Source organism: Biomphalaria glabrata, chromosome 2 (assembly GCF_947242115.1).
Source record: "Biomphalaria glabrata chromosome 2, xgBioGlab47.1, whole genome shotgun sequence".
Lineage (NCBI taxonomy): Eukaryota > Metazoa > Mollusca > Gastropoda > Planorbidae > Biomphalaria > Biomphalaria glabrata.
The window spans coordinates 17,010,481-17,024,460 of record NC_074712.1 but is presented as its reverse complement, the minus strand read 5'-3'; the positions used below and the strand labels follow the sequence as shown (position 1 = coordinate 17,024,460).

Here is a 13,980-nt window from a genome sequence, read left to right as displayed (position 1 = left end):
AGTCGCGCTAGCTTGTGGAGGATGCCCTCCAAGATTCATCGCCATTCTGAAGCAACTGCATGAGGGTCAAAAAGGTCAAATCAGATACAACGGTGACCTACCAGCTCACTTCTCTATAAAGAATGGTGTGAAGCAGGTTGTGTGCTTGCTTCGACACTCTTTTCAGTATTCGTTGGAGCAATGCTAAATAAAATGAGTTGACGCCAGCATGAAGGCATCTACACTAGGTTCCGCACCGAAGGCAGCATATTTTACATACCGCGCCTTTTCTCCCGTATAAATATAAATGAGATGATCGCTACTGAGCTGCTCTATGCTGAGGATTTTGTTCATCTTACACACACCATAAAGGAGCTTCAACTTGCCGTCCATGAATTTGCTGAAGCTGCTGCCTCTTTTGGTCTGTCCATCAACATAACGAGGTCGTGCTTCAGAAGTCCCCAATGGGAACCAACCTAGATCCACAAATCAATGTGAATGTCCATCTCCATAATGTTGTTGACCACTTTACCTATCTAGTCAGCACAGTGACCAATGATGCGTCACTGTCTAGAGAATTAGACAACCGTCTCGCAAAGGCCAAAGGCGCTTTTGGTCGCCTCAAACTGAATATGGCAAAATAGATCTATTCACCAAGCAACAAAAAATCAATGTTTATAAAACGATGGTTCTCACCACACTTTTATATGGCTCCGAGACCTGATTGCTATATTGAAGGCATTTAAGGTTTCTCGGAAGCTTCAATCAAAGATGCCTTCGCACCATAATGGGCATAAGCTGACAAGACTACATTACAGATAACTATGTTCTGCTGGAGAAATATGCAGGTCACAACTAGGTTTACCTAGTCATGTGAAACTCTGCACTCATTTTTTATTTTCGGAATAACGTTTATAGGTCCTATCTAATGTCCCCTGCAGGAGGACAGCAAGGATAACGTTTTTAGGTCCTATCTAATGTCCCCTGCAGAAGGACTGCAAGGATAACGTTTATAGGTCCTAGCTAATGTCCCCTGCAGGAGGACAGCAAGGATAACGTTTTTAGGTCCTATCTAATGGCCCCTGTAGGAGAACTGCAAGGATAACGTTTATAGGTCCTATCTAATGTCCCCTGCAGGAGGACTGCAAGGATAACGTTTTTAGGTCCTATCTAATGTCCCCTGCAGAAGGACTGCAAGGATAACGTTTATAGGTCTTAGCTAATGTCCCCTGCAGGAGGACAGCAAGGATAACGTTTTTAGGTCCTATCTAATGGCCCCTGTAGGAGAACTGCAAGGATAACGTTTATAGGTCCTATCTAATGTCCCCTGCAGGAGGACTGCAAGGATAACGGCAGAGTTCGAACTCGGAACCATTGTAACGAGAGTCTACAGCTCGAACGGCACGGCCAGGCAGCCAACCCTGTGCTAATTAAATCATCGTAAATTCTAATTTTAGTTCTTGTATATTTAAAATGGCATTTTATTTATTGAGTAGTTAAACATTGCTGTGTCACATGTTCACTTGCGCAACAAATGTCTTTCGGGATGGAAACTTACATTCAGCGTTCTAAGAAATATTACGTCACAACAGGGATATCTCACGATAGGTTGGTTATTGATCTGAGCCCCACAGAACTAACGGTTACGTCACAATAATATATAAGACATTTCACAAACAAAGAATGGGTTACAATTGTGGAAAGGTTAAGATGAAGCCCCGGACATGCTAGATTTGAACGTACACATATCAACAGTACAAGACGCGATCTCTACTAGGCTATTACATAGGCTACATCATTTGACCTCTCTACTGGCTATTAAATAGGCTACATCACTTGACCTCTCTACTGGCTATGAAATAGGCTACATCACTTGACCTCTCTACTGGCTATGAAATAGGCTACATCATTTGACCTCTCTACTGGCTATGAAATAGGCTACATCACTTGACCTCTCTACTGGCTATGAAATAGGCTACATCACTTGACCTCTCTACTGGCTATGAAATAGGCTACATCACTTGACCTCTCTACTGGCTATGAAATAGGCTACATCACTTGACCTCTCTACTGGCTATGAAATAGGCTACATCCTTTGACCTCTCTACTGGCTATAAAATAGGCTACATCCTTTGACCTCTCTACTGGCTATAAAATAGGCTACATCCTTTGACCTCTCTACTGGCTATAAAATAGGCTACATCCTTTGACCTCTCTACTGGCTATAAAATAGGCTACATCCTTTGACCTCTCTACTGGCTATGAAATAGGCTACATCATTTGACCTCTCTACTGGCTATGAAATAGGCGACATCACTTGATCTCCTGGCTATGAAATAGGCGACATCACTTGATCTCCTGGCTAATATTCTGAGATGAAAATGGGAGTGCGATCTTGTCACGATATGGGATTTGTTTTAGTGAGTATGTGTGCGTGAGACCTGAAGATGTGTTGTAATTGGGGTTGATATTGTTGTGTTGATGAAAGATGTTCAGGAAAGGGGACGTAATGCCCATGTCCTAGGATCAAGAGACAGACTAATGGCGTACAAGATTCTCTGTTGTAAACATCAACTAACTTCTAGTGTTTTAAGTTTATTATATTTCAGTCCATCTTAAACTATATATTTTTTTCTCTTTTCTCTGTTCTCTCTGTCTTTCTCTTTTCTTCTTTCTATCTTTTTCTCATTCTCTCTTTTTTTCTTTCTATCGTTTTCTCTTTCTCTTTTGTTCCTTTCTCTCTCTCTTTTTTTTTCTCTTTTTTTCTTCTCCTTTTTTCTCTTGTTTTTCTTTCTTTCCCTCTCTGTTTTTCTTTTTTTCTTTTCTCTTTCCCTTTTTCTTTTCTTCACCTCGTTGTAATAATGCTCTATACTTTCTTGTCTCTACATCATAGTATATTTTAATATTAGTATTTTTGTCCTAAATTGTATCATGAAATACATTGACTCCCTCTATCTCTTTCAATGTCTCTTTCTATCTCTTTCTATTTCTTCTTTCTCTCTCTCTCTCTCTCTCTCTTTCTCTATCTCACTTTCTATCAAAGTTATTATTCCAAAAAACTGTATCACTCCTTTCTCTTTTTTTTTTTACACCCTCTCTCGTTTGTTTGTCTCTCTCGCGCGCATTTTCTTTTTTCTCTATTGGTGTTTGTTTCTCTGCTTCATTATTTAGTCACACACACTCTCTCTCTCACACACACACACACATTCTTTCCCTCCCTCTCTCACTGTCTCTCTCATTCTCTCTCTCTCTCTTTTCTAGCTTCTGTCTCTATTCGAAATACTTTTAATAATCATTCATCTTTCTGTCTGACTTTACATCACTGTTTTACTCTCTCTCTCTCTCTCTCTCTCTCAGTCAGTGATATGATCAATACCCGGACAAAGTCGACTGCCTCTAGTGCTAGTCATATAAAAGATAAAAAAAAAGAACGCCTTTGATCAATGGCTGTGTTAGAGACTGCTGATAACATGCACTAATAATAGTATCCTTATGTAAGGGCGGGAGGCTACAGGACGGACTGGGCGCTGGACGTGGTGGGACAACAGAATAAACTTGATTCAGTTAATTGGTCACTTGAGTAGTCAGTATTAAGGTCAGTTGAGAAGACAATTACTTTTTGATCTTCGTGAAAGGAGAGTCACATTAAGTTTCCCTGTCAATTTGTATTTCTCACATCAGCGCATCTCTGATGCTAAATTCAACTCCGTAGTTCGGTAAAACGTAAGGAGCATTTCAAAACACAAATGATGGAGCTCTTTGACAACAAAGGGACAGCTTTGGTTGAGAACTTCCGTCGGAAGAAGAGTTTGTGAAACGCTTCCAATTTCAGCATATTAGTAACTACTCTCTACTCGCCTAACTGCTATCAAAATGATAATCAAAATAGACCTGTTTATTATTATTTGTAGGAAGCCAGCACCGCAGTGAGGCCTGTTATCAGCATAAGCCTATTTAATGACATGAAAGTATAAAACAAAAATGGTGAAGACCTCAAAGACAACAAATCCAAAAGAAGTTCTGCCTTTTTTTTTTTAATGAAGATCTAGTTTTTACTGACAGTATTTGTTCCGAATGTTTTGTTCGTTAAACTTTTGATTTGGTTGTGGGCTAAGAATAGAGTAACTACACAAGTATTTCCAATCTAATCGCTGGACAAATCTTTCTTTTTACAAAGCTTATATCAACTCACTCTGTCTGTCTGTCTGTCTGGTAATAGTGTGCAAACGTTATTTCTCCCACACCCATTCTGAAACTTTGAACAATTATTCATTGAAATAAACAAGACAAGAATGGATACAATAAAAAGTAACCAATTATACAATTAATTACTGGTGATTAACTTTTTTTTTAGTAGCAACAAGGGAAACTAATTCTTCTGTATTCACAGATGTGGCTAAATTTGTTGGGTTTAGTCTCCTTAAATAATTGTTAACGCTATTTCTCCCTCATGCATTCTCCGATTAAGTTGATACTTTAAACAACTATTTATTGTACCAAACGAAACATGAATCAATAAACAAATATTCTCAAATTGTCAATTAATTAATGGTATTATTTTGTTTGATATTGAATAAGGGAAATAATTTATACATTATGTGTAGATATAGTTGTATATACGTTTAATACTATCATCGGCTTGTTTGTTTTATGTATTGACAATGGATGGTCGATTGAGTAGACTAAGAAATAGTTTGTTTCGTATCTTTATTTTTCATTGTAAAGGTGTTCATCTTTTGATAATAATGAATATTAAAACATGTTATCCTGTACATCCTGGTTCTGAATGTAGTGATAATTAAACGTATACATATTTATTGATCTGACATCTTGGCCATAAATAAGCCGACAACAAGAGGAGAAACCGATAGGAAGAAATATGGTGCCAATGTAAGGGCACTGTTGATGCAAGCATAACCTTGAACTGAAGCCAAATGAAAGACTAGTTGTGTCTGAAGAGTGCGCCAACATATTCCACACAGCCATGGGTCTGCTGCAATGCTTGACATGCTCGACATCATACACTCATATATTCATACCGAGATTGCATTTCTAATTTGGTCCAGCTCTTTTTGTGAATGTAATTTAGATCAGATTTTTTGGTCACTTAATGTACAGTCACAGCTGATGGGTCCTGTAGGGTCTGCTTAAGAATTTGCTTCGAGCTTGTTATATAGTTAGGTGTTTAAAAGATTGCAGAATATTAACCTTTCAGGAAAACAACACGTGAAAAGATTTAAATCTTGTGTTTAAAAAACAAATAACTTCAAAGTGTGTTTGGATTAGTCTTAGCCTATGTCCTCCGTCACCAGATGAGGAACACATTTGTTCTAAAACGTATATTAAATTATTAACCCATTCCGTCTGTCTGGTACACGCACACGTTATTTCTGCCGCTTTCAGTTCTCGGATCAAGTTGAAACTTTGCACAATCATTTATTGTCTTTAACAAAACAAGAATCAATTAAAAAATTAATTAAATTATTTTGTTTCATATGGGAAATGAAAAAAAATGTTACAGTATTGAGACATGTGGCTGAAATGTGCAGTTCTTTCCATTAAGTAAGCTTTTGTTTGTTTGTTTGTTTTTTATATTTATTTTTGTTGTTGTTTATTCACAAACTTGTTTGTATTTCCTCCAATAGTGAATGGCTTGATGACAGAAGTCAGTGCACGTGCAACATAGAACGATGTCACGTGGTAGAGTAGCTCAGCTGCTCCGGGTATCAGTCCCTTTGGGGCCAGTAGGATTTTAGGGATTGTTGGAGAGATCTCTGAGTTTATTGAGCCAGAAATGGATAGCCGGTCTTAGCTGCTGAGAGTAGATCTGTTGTGGGTTGTTTTTTTTTCACTTTGCTCAGAGAAGATAATAGAAATAGTGTGGCAACTATAATAAACATGAACTATATTGAATGTACAGCCTGATCATGTGACCTTTTTACAGCTTTAGTGTGTGTAAGGAAAACTGTTTTCATTTCCCTATTTCTGTCTATTGGAGATTTTCACGACAAACTAAACAATGTCAAGGCCGCTAAATTGGATGTCACTGTTGCCAACTACTTAAAACAGAATTAAGCTAAAAATTAACGATATCTAAATGCGTAACTGTTGATCTTCCCATCAAGCCTTCTTTTAATTTATCGCAAGATAGTTTCGCTTTTGTTTTAAAGTTTTAAGTCAAGGTCAGAAAGTCTTATTTATCCTCCATATTGAAACTGTCTGTGTTTACAAACTGAAGACTTTAGAACATTTGACTCTGCAGTGCTAGAAAGTGCCCCTAAAATATCAAATATCGTACAAAGCTTAGTAATGCTTCCTACCGGATACACCAAGTGCTATCTAAGATTTAAGGTGAAAATCTCCAATAGAGTTACCGTCTACAGGAAGTAGACTACCAAATAGTTTCGTATTTTCATATGGCTTGTGAATTCCCAATTTGTGAATTGATTTAAATATGTAGCCCTTGGTGTATCCAGAATTTAAAAGATACATTCTATGTGTTTTAAAAGGTTATTTAAAAAGAAATATTTTGATGTGCCTTCCCCCCCCCCCCCCCCCCCCGTAAAATCAAATACGGAACTTGTTTCGACTGCAACATAGTCATTTAAGTCATTTGTATGATTTCTTCGGTAACGATGATCTTTCAAAGTGCCAATGCTGGGTTTATGGCTGTAAATGTGCAATTCTTCCCCTTTGCCCGCTGCCATTGCCCATCGTCCTGTGGGAGGTTAGGGCTGGAGCAGTGCTTTCAAAACTGTGTTTCGAGGAACCCTAGTGTTCCGCCAGGACTGGATAGATGATCCACAAACTACTGGAATAAGTAACAAGTAGGCCACCACATCAATTAATCTCTCTAAACAAGCAAAATAAAAAAATCTTTAAAAAAAAAAAAAAAAAAAAAAATCTTTATCTATCAATAATGTACAAGTTATTTCCTTTATTCGATATCAAACAAAATAATTAATCACCAATAATTAATTGACTAATTCAGAATTTGTGTGTATTGATTCATGTTTTGTTATGGTATAATATAAAATTGCTTAAAGTATCAAGTTGATTGAAGAATACGTGAGGCAAAAATAACATTAACAAATATTCAAGGGGACTAAACCCAACAAGTTTAGTCATATCTGTGAATACTGAAGTATTTGTTTGCCTTGTTGGTATCAAACAAAATAATTTATTACCATTCATTAATTGTCTGATTGTTTACTTTTTTTTTTTATTGATTCATGTCTTGTTTATGCCAATGAATAATTGAGTGAGTTTCATCTTGATACGTTATGGGTTTGGTAGATATACCAGACAGACAGACAGACAGACAGACAGAGAGAGTGAGTTGATATAAGCTTTGTAAGAATAAGCAAAGTGTGCCTCTCAACACTCACAATTTGCTGAGTGCTCTGTTAAGGAAAAAGTTTGGCAAACACTGGGCCAGGATATAATTATCTAGGATATAATCTAGGATATATCTAGGCTAGGATATAATTATCTAGGATATAATCTAGGATATATCTAGGCTAGGATATAATTATCTAGGATATAATCTAGGATATATCTAGGCTAGGATATAATTATCTAGGATATAATCTAGGATATATCTAGGCTAGGATATAATAATCTTAACATGTAAAACATTTTACAAAACATTTTTAATTAGATAATTATAATCACTTGATCTATTTAGTTTTTAATAATAAAAGTGGGAAGTTATTATTCTGGTGTCATCAGATCAGTCTCAATATGCAAACAAGGAGTGTGTGTGTGTGTTGACATTAAATGCCATTAGGTGTCCCCCATTAGGCCGCAGTATTGTGCCAGGAAGTTTCAGATGACAAATGACACATGGACTCTTAGAAATGACAACGAAATCTAAAGACGGCTTTATATAATTTTCCAGGCTAAAGAAACAAAACTTGAAAATAAAATCTGGAAATTGTGATAATAGCTTCAAAAGGAAGGATGTGTTAATATTAGAAGATATTACGTCATTGTTTGTTGTCTATGTTTTATGCGAAAGCAAAGAATCGGACGGAAATAAAAAGTTAGTTATATATGTCTACCTTGATAAAGACAGTCTCGTTATTATCATTATTAATTAGTAACGTCTACAGTAATTTATTATTAATCTGTGACTACAGAACATGGTGTCAGATTTGTTTTCAGATCTTGTGTCAGATCTGGTGTTAGATTAGGTGTCAAATCTAGTGTCACATTGCTTAAAAGTGCTGGTAATAGATCTCTAGATCTAGTGGTTTCTAAATTGCTAAAAGTACATTTTATTTGTGGTGTCGTTAGTTCATATTGTTAGATCTAGATCTAGACATAGAATCTAGAATCTGTACGAATAATGGAATTATTCGATCCTCCTAAGCCGTTGTCACTAGACGGTAATCTATCTGAAAGATGGAAAAAATGGAGACAAAGTTTTGAACTGTTTATGGTCGCCACTGAAAAAAATACGAAGCCAGAGCCAGTGAAGAAAGCTTTATTGTTACACCTGATCGGTGAACCCGCTCGAGACATCTACAATACTTTTCAAGTATGTGAAGATGAGACTGTAGACAAAGTAATTGAAAGGTTTCAGAATCATTTTTTGCCTAAGTCCAACACTGTGTATGACAGATTTAAATTCTTTTCAAGAAAGCAGAAAGACGGAGAAACGTTTGAACAGTATTATACTGAGTTAAAGAATTTGGCAAAAGAATGCAAGTTTGACAACCTTCGAGATGAACTCATCAGAGATCGATTGGTATGTGGCATACAGTCGGATCGAGTGAGAGAGAGACTTCTGAGAGATGTAGACTTAACTTTAGAGAAAGCAGCAAGCATAATTCGTGCTGACGAGCATACCCAGAACCAAATGATAGATATGAAAGGACTACATGTGGATGCTGCTAATAAATTAAAGAAGACAGAAGATAGAAAGCCAGTCAAAACCTCACAGGATAATATGGCAAAGAATCATGTAACAAGTTTCATTAGAGATTGCAGATCTTGTGGTGGATATCATGGAAAATACAATTGCCCAGCATTCGGACAGACATGCCGAAAATGTAAAAAGAGAAATCATTTCGCTGTAAAATGTCGTTCGAAACACTTCAAAGCTGTGAAGGAAAATTTGCTACCTCATGCTGTACCAGACAGACCATGGAAAAAGGTTGAGACAGATTTGTTTGAATGGCGAAACAATTATTATTTGCTTGTTGTGGACTATTTCTCCAAATATCCTGAAATAAAACGACTAGAGAACAAAACAGCAGAATGTGTTATCAGGGCAATGAAAGGTATTTTTGCTAGACATGGCATACCAGAAGAAATAGTGAGCGACAATATGCCATTCAATAGCTATCAATATAGAGAGTTTGCTTCTGAATGGGGTTTCAAGATAACAACATCAAGTCCCAGATACCCTCAATCAAATGGACAAAGTGAGGTGTATGTTGGTATCGTAAAGCAGATATTCAACAAAGCATACAAAAGTGGGAAAAATCCATATCTCGCTATTCTCGAGTATAGAAATACTCCGATAAGCGGACTGCTTTATTCGCCATCACAACTGCTGATGAGTAGAAGACTCAGGGACATCATTCCAACTGATCCCAAACTATTGAAACCATCGGTAGCTGAAAATGCAGAGACATTACTCAACGAACGACAGAGGAAAAGCAAAGTGAGGTACGATGCAAAAGCAAGGTTACCTAAAGACTACTCTGTCGGGGAGAAGGTGAGAGTTCGTCTAGGACAAACATGGCAGAAAGCAGTCGTCATTAAGAAACATCCATCACCCAGATCTTACATCATAAAGACAAATGATGGGAAAACATACAGACGAAATCAACGGTTTTTAAACAAGAGCTACGAAGAAGACATCTCTGGGTACTATGACACCGACGAAGACAATGAACAGCAAACTGTTAAAACAAAAGAAACAGACAATTATAAACCAACATCTAGAGAACTTGCTGTGCCGGTCAAGACAACCAGAAGTGGTCGAGTTGTCAAAATTCCTTGTAAATATAAGTATTAAGAACTTTAAAAGGAAGGATGTGATAATAGCTTCAAAAGGAAGGATGTGTTAATATTAGAAGATATTACGTCATTGTTTGTTGTCTATGTTTTATGCGAAAGCAAAGAATCGGACGGAAATAAAAAGTTAGTTATATATGTCTACCTTGATAAAGACAGTCTCGTTATTATCATTATTAATTAGTAAAGTCTACAGTAATTTATTATTAATCTGTGACTACAGAACAGAAATAGCAAGCAGCTGTTCGCCTATTTTTTTTTTATCTGGATGTTATCTGGAGAGCGAGTGACATTAATGTATTCATGTACTCATCTGTTTAGAATAAATGTGGATAACATTTGTTTCGAGCTTTTTAAAGGGAAGCAATTTCATTAAGTGTTTTATTCTTCATTCAAAGGACAAGTTGTCACTCCTCTCACTTCTCAGTAGGTCAATAGGTCAATAAGTGGTATAAAGAAACGAAAATGTTTTTGTCTAGTGCAGATATAACCTTTTAGATTTGTCACAAATGTGGCCAAATTCAAACTAGATTATTCTTGTTGGCTCAGTTGAATTAATTGATGAGAGAATAATTAATTTCAATAACAGAAGTCATAATTAGAAACGCTGAACAATTTCATCATTAGATATGAGAATAAGAAAGAAAACATTTTATCTTTCAATGGCAGACTATCTTATCCGATGTTTACCAAAAAAGAAAAAAAACCTAACATTTTGTCCCGTGGCTCCCGAGGCCAATAAATCATCTACTGACCTTGCTTGACTCACTAGTTAATGGAAAGTGTGTCACAAGGGACAGCACGCAGGCAACTAGAGTTCTACTCTCCCTTAGTTAGTCAGAAAGAGGTTTTTGAAAACTACAAGCACAGTGTGATGTTCGGTGACGCCACAAATAAAACAGCTGACACCTGTTTGACTATCACTGACGACAAGGCACAAGAACTGCAGATTTCTCTTGTAATTAATCTATACAACTCACATTCCTGGTCTTTAGTGTAATGAAATCATAGATCAATACGAAATTTAAAAACTCATTCCTGATTTTCTCATTGTATCTGGTATTGGAAATGTTCCTCTATGGAGGACAACAAATTTATAGCTCAAATATTTGGTATATCTGGTGTACAGACAGAAGGAAATTTTGATTAGTTAGATCAGTTTGGATCTATGTACTGTAGAAAATCTAACATAAGGTTTTGGCAGTTTTCCGAAACTCTTTCGTTTCTAGCACAAGCTAACTACAAAGTTTATATCAACTCTGTCTGTCTGTTTGTCAGTCCGTGTGGTACAAATTTTAAACATGCTATTTCTCCCACTTCCCTTTCTCAGTTCGAGTTGAAACTTTCCACATTGTTCCGAGCCACACATTAGAAAATTAATTAAATTTATACAAAAAAAGGAGAAAATCATACATTATTGAGATTTATGGCTGTAAAAGTGGAATAATTCCCCTTAGGGAAGCTTTGTGTTTTTGTTTTTTAAAGTATTTTACTTTTGAGTTGGCAACAGTGATCTTTGAATATAGGTTCCTTGACATTGTTTAACGTTGGAAATGTATTGTGAAACTCTCTAATAGAGATCTTAGAATGGAGATAGAATGGAGTGTAGTTCCGACAGAATGGAGTGTAGTTCCGATAGAATGAAGTGTAGTTCCGACAGAATGGAGTGTAGTTCCGATAGAATGGAGTGTAGTTCCGACAGAATGGAGTGTAGTTTCGATTTGAAAGGAAACAGAACAAAAGTGGATAGAGAATAGAAGTTTAAAAATTGTGTTATCTGTATAGTTGTTATAGGCCTAACTGTGTACACTGTATGTGGTAAATATTATCAGGTACCTCATAAAATCTAGACTTCTAAATGTTTCTTTTAATTAAGTTCTAATTTATTGTTTTCCCCCTCACATAAGTTGCGATCCATCGGGCCAACGGTTACCAAGGGTGTCACGTGGCCACTTAAATAACCAATCGCCTTACTTTCCCCAATGACTGCCTGACTTGGGTGGATTGAAGGAAGTCCTAAAAGTAGGAATAACAAAATTCCAGAAGCGTTGCCCCTCGGTTTGAGATCCAAGCATTTTACTCGGTTATCAAGACATCCCTCTCAAAATTGGTTTGGAATACGATATTTCTTTTGTAGACAAGAGTCATATCACTATATCCAAAAAGACAACAATAATAAATAATACAATAATAATAAAAACCTGTTATTTACTAGGAAAAAGTAGCTATTGTCGATAGGTATATACATCTCCTCGAAAATACTTATTAAAACTATATATATATAACATTTCAAATATACACCCATCCACTAGATAAGCTGATAGGGGGCAAAGGGTTATGTATCACACTCAACTCTGACATTGAAATCTATAAACGTGCTCGTATTCACCTGTATTGATTAAAACGAAAAGAAATTAACAATTCAGCATTATACAATTTGGTTGCGCAGAAGTAAAGATAATGTAGCTAGACACTATCACATTTTAAAAAATCATTACTTGTGAAATTTCAGTATCCAAAATGAAAACACGGCAGCTGCACGGATAGACAAATACTTGAACAGGACACTTCCGACATCTGGCGATGCAAAAATCGAATAAAGTGACACACGAGTTTATTTACCTTTTTTTGTTCCCTTCCTTTCCACAAAGTAAAAAGTAAGCTTTAGAAAGGGGAACAAGATTAACAAATGATGTCTCGATCACACCAAGTCAACTTAAAAGTGTATTGCCAACTTTACTTAGGCCTACTATCCAAGAAACATGAAAACAAAAAAACCAACGAGAACGTTTTGCAAGAAAAATGGTTAAAACATCAACACTAGCACGTAAACACAGACCATACAATCCAGAATATGGAAACGAATTCAAAAAAACGCTAAATCCTATTTTCTGCGATTGTTATGTATGAGGCTGTTGTTCTGTTACAGGCTGTTGTTCTGTGAGAGGCTGCTGTCAATGACTGAAAGCTTCCATGAGAAGGGGAGAGCTTGAGACGCGCGTGAGGAGACTGCTTCTCACGCCTGGTCAGCGGACACTAACTGTATAAAAGGGGGAGAAAGTCGAAATGGTTTCCCCGTATTTTTTTTTTACGGTGTTTCTCCTATATTAATTGCAGGAGTGATTGGGTGAAGAGAATACAATGAGTTTAATAAATAATGCGTAATTTAAATTATATATGTAAATTATCAAAAGCTTACATAAATATTTTACATGCAGTTTTATAAATCTTAACCAATTTTTCATCGGAGAAGGATGACATTCACGCACGACTGTAGTATTAGTTACCGTGGTGGGAATTATACAGCACGCGGGCCAGATGCGGCCCGCAACGTGGTTCCATCCTGCCCGTGGAATCGTTGGCACAAAGTGTAGAAAATCCCCCCCCCTTTTTTTTTTCCAAACCAAACAAAAAAAAAAAAAGGTTGAAAGTGTACTTTACCTACGTCATGACCCTGTCTCTGATGAATTGGTCACCATGATCTTTAACATTTGTAAGCTTAGGAATTAGGACTCTGAATGTAAAATCTACCAGAAAAAGTGAACGGATACCTACTTTTTTGTGGAATATGACAATCAGCCAACATATATGATTTGGCAAGAAAGTGTGACTGTTTAAAAAAGAATAACATATAAGCGGCATTATAAAACAAATGTAACGGTATTCTTGGTTTGAGGCGCGTATTCAAATTGTTAAACTTCGCTCAGACATTGGAGGAGCCATGAGAATATTTACTCAAAAAGAGGCAAGAAATCGGTGGTAAGTCTAGCTACAATGTTGCTCACATTTCAAGTAGAGAAATGAAGACTTTTTTCATGTCAATTTTAATTCGTGTTTGTATCTTTTCATTGATGTAGCTGCGACACGAGTGTCGGAAATTGAAATAGCTCGCAGGTCCAATTAGGTTGAGCATTGCTGTTAGGACGGTAGCTCCTCATCTTTGTGCAGTTCTCAGACCATGAGCTGTGCTGT

General features: G+C 36.6%; 1 protein-coding gene across 3 annotated transcripts in view; it reads right to left on the bottom strand.

Annotated features, from left to right (window-relative positions):
• LOC106056272 (BAI1-associated protein 3-like) overlaps positions 1-12,963 on the bottom strand; it is a 328,613-nt gene extending 315,650 nt beyond the window's left edge. For all 3 annotated transcript variants that reach the window (XM_056019443.1, XM_056019441.1, XM_056019444.1), the window contains exon 1: positions 12,507-12,963. The gene's annotated coding sequence lies outside the window, so the exon portion shown is untranslated. The remainder of the gene's footprint in view (positions 1-12,506) is intronic.
• Between the last annotated feature and the right edge of the window lie 1,017 nt (positions 12,964-13,980).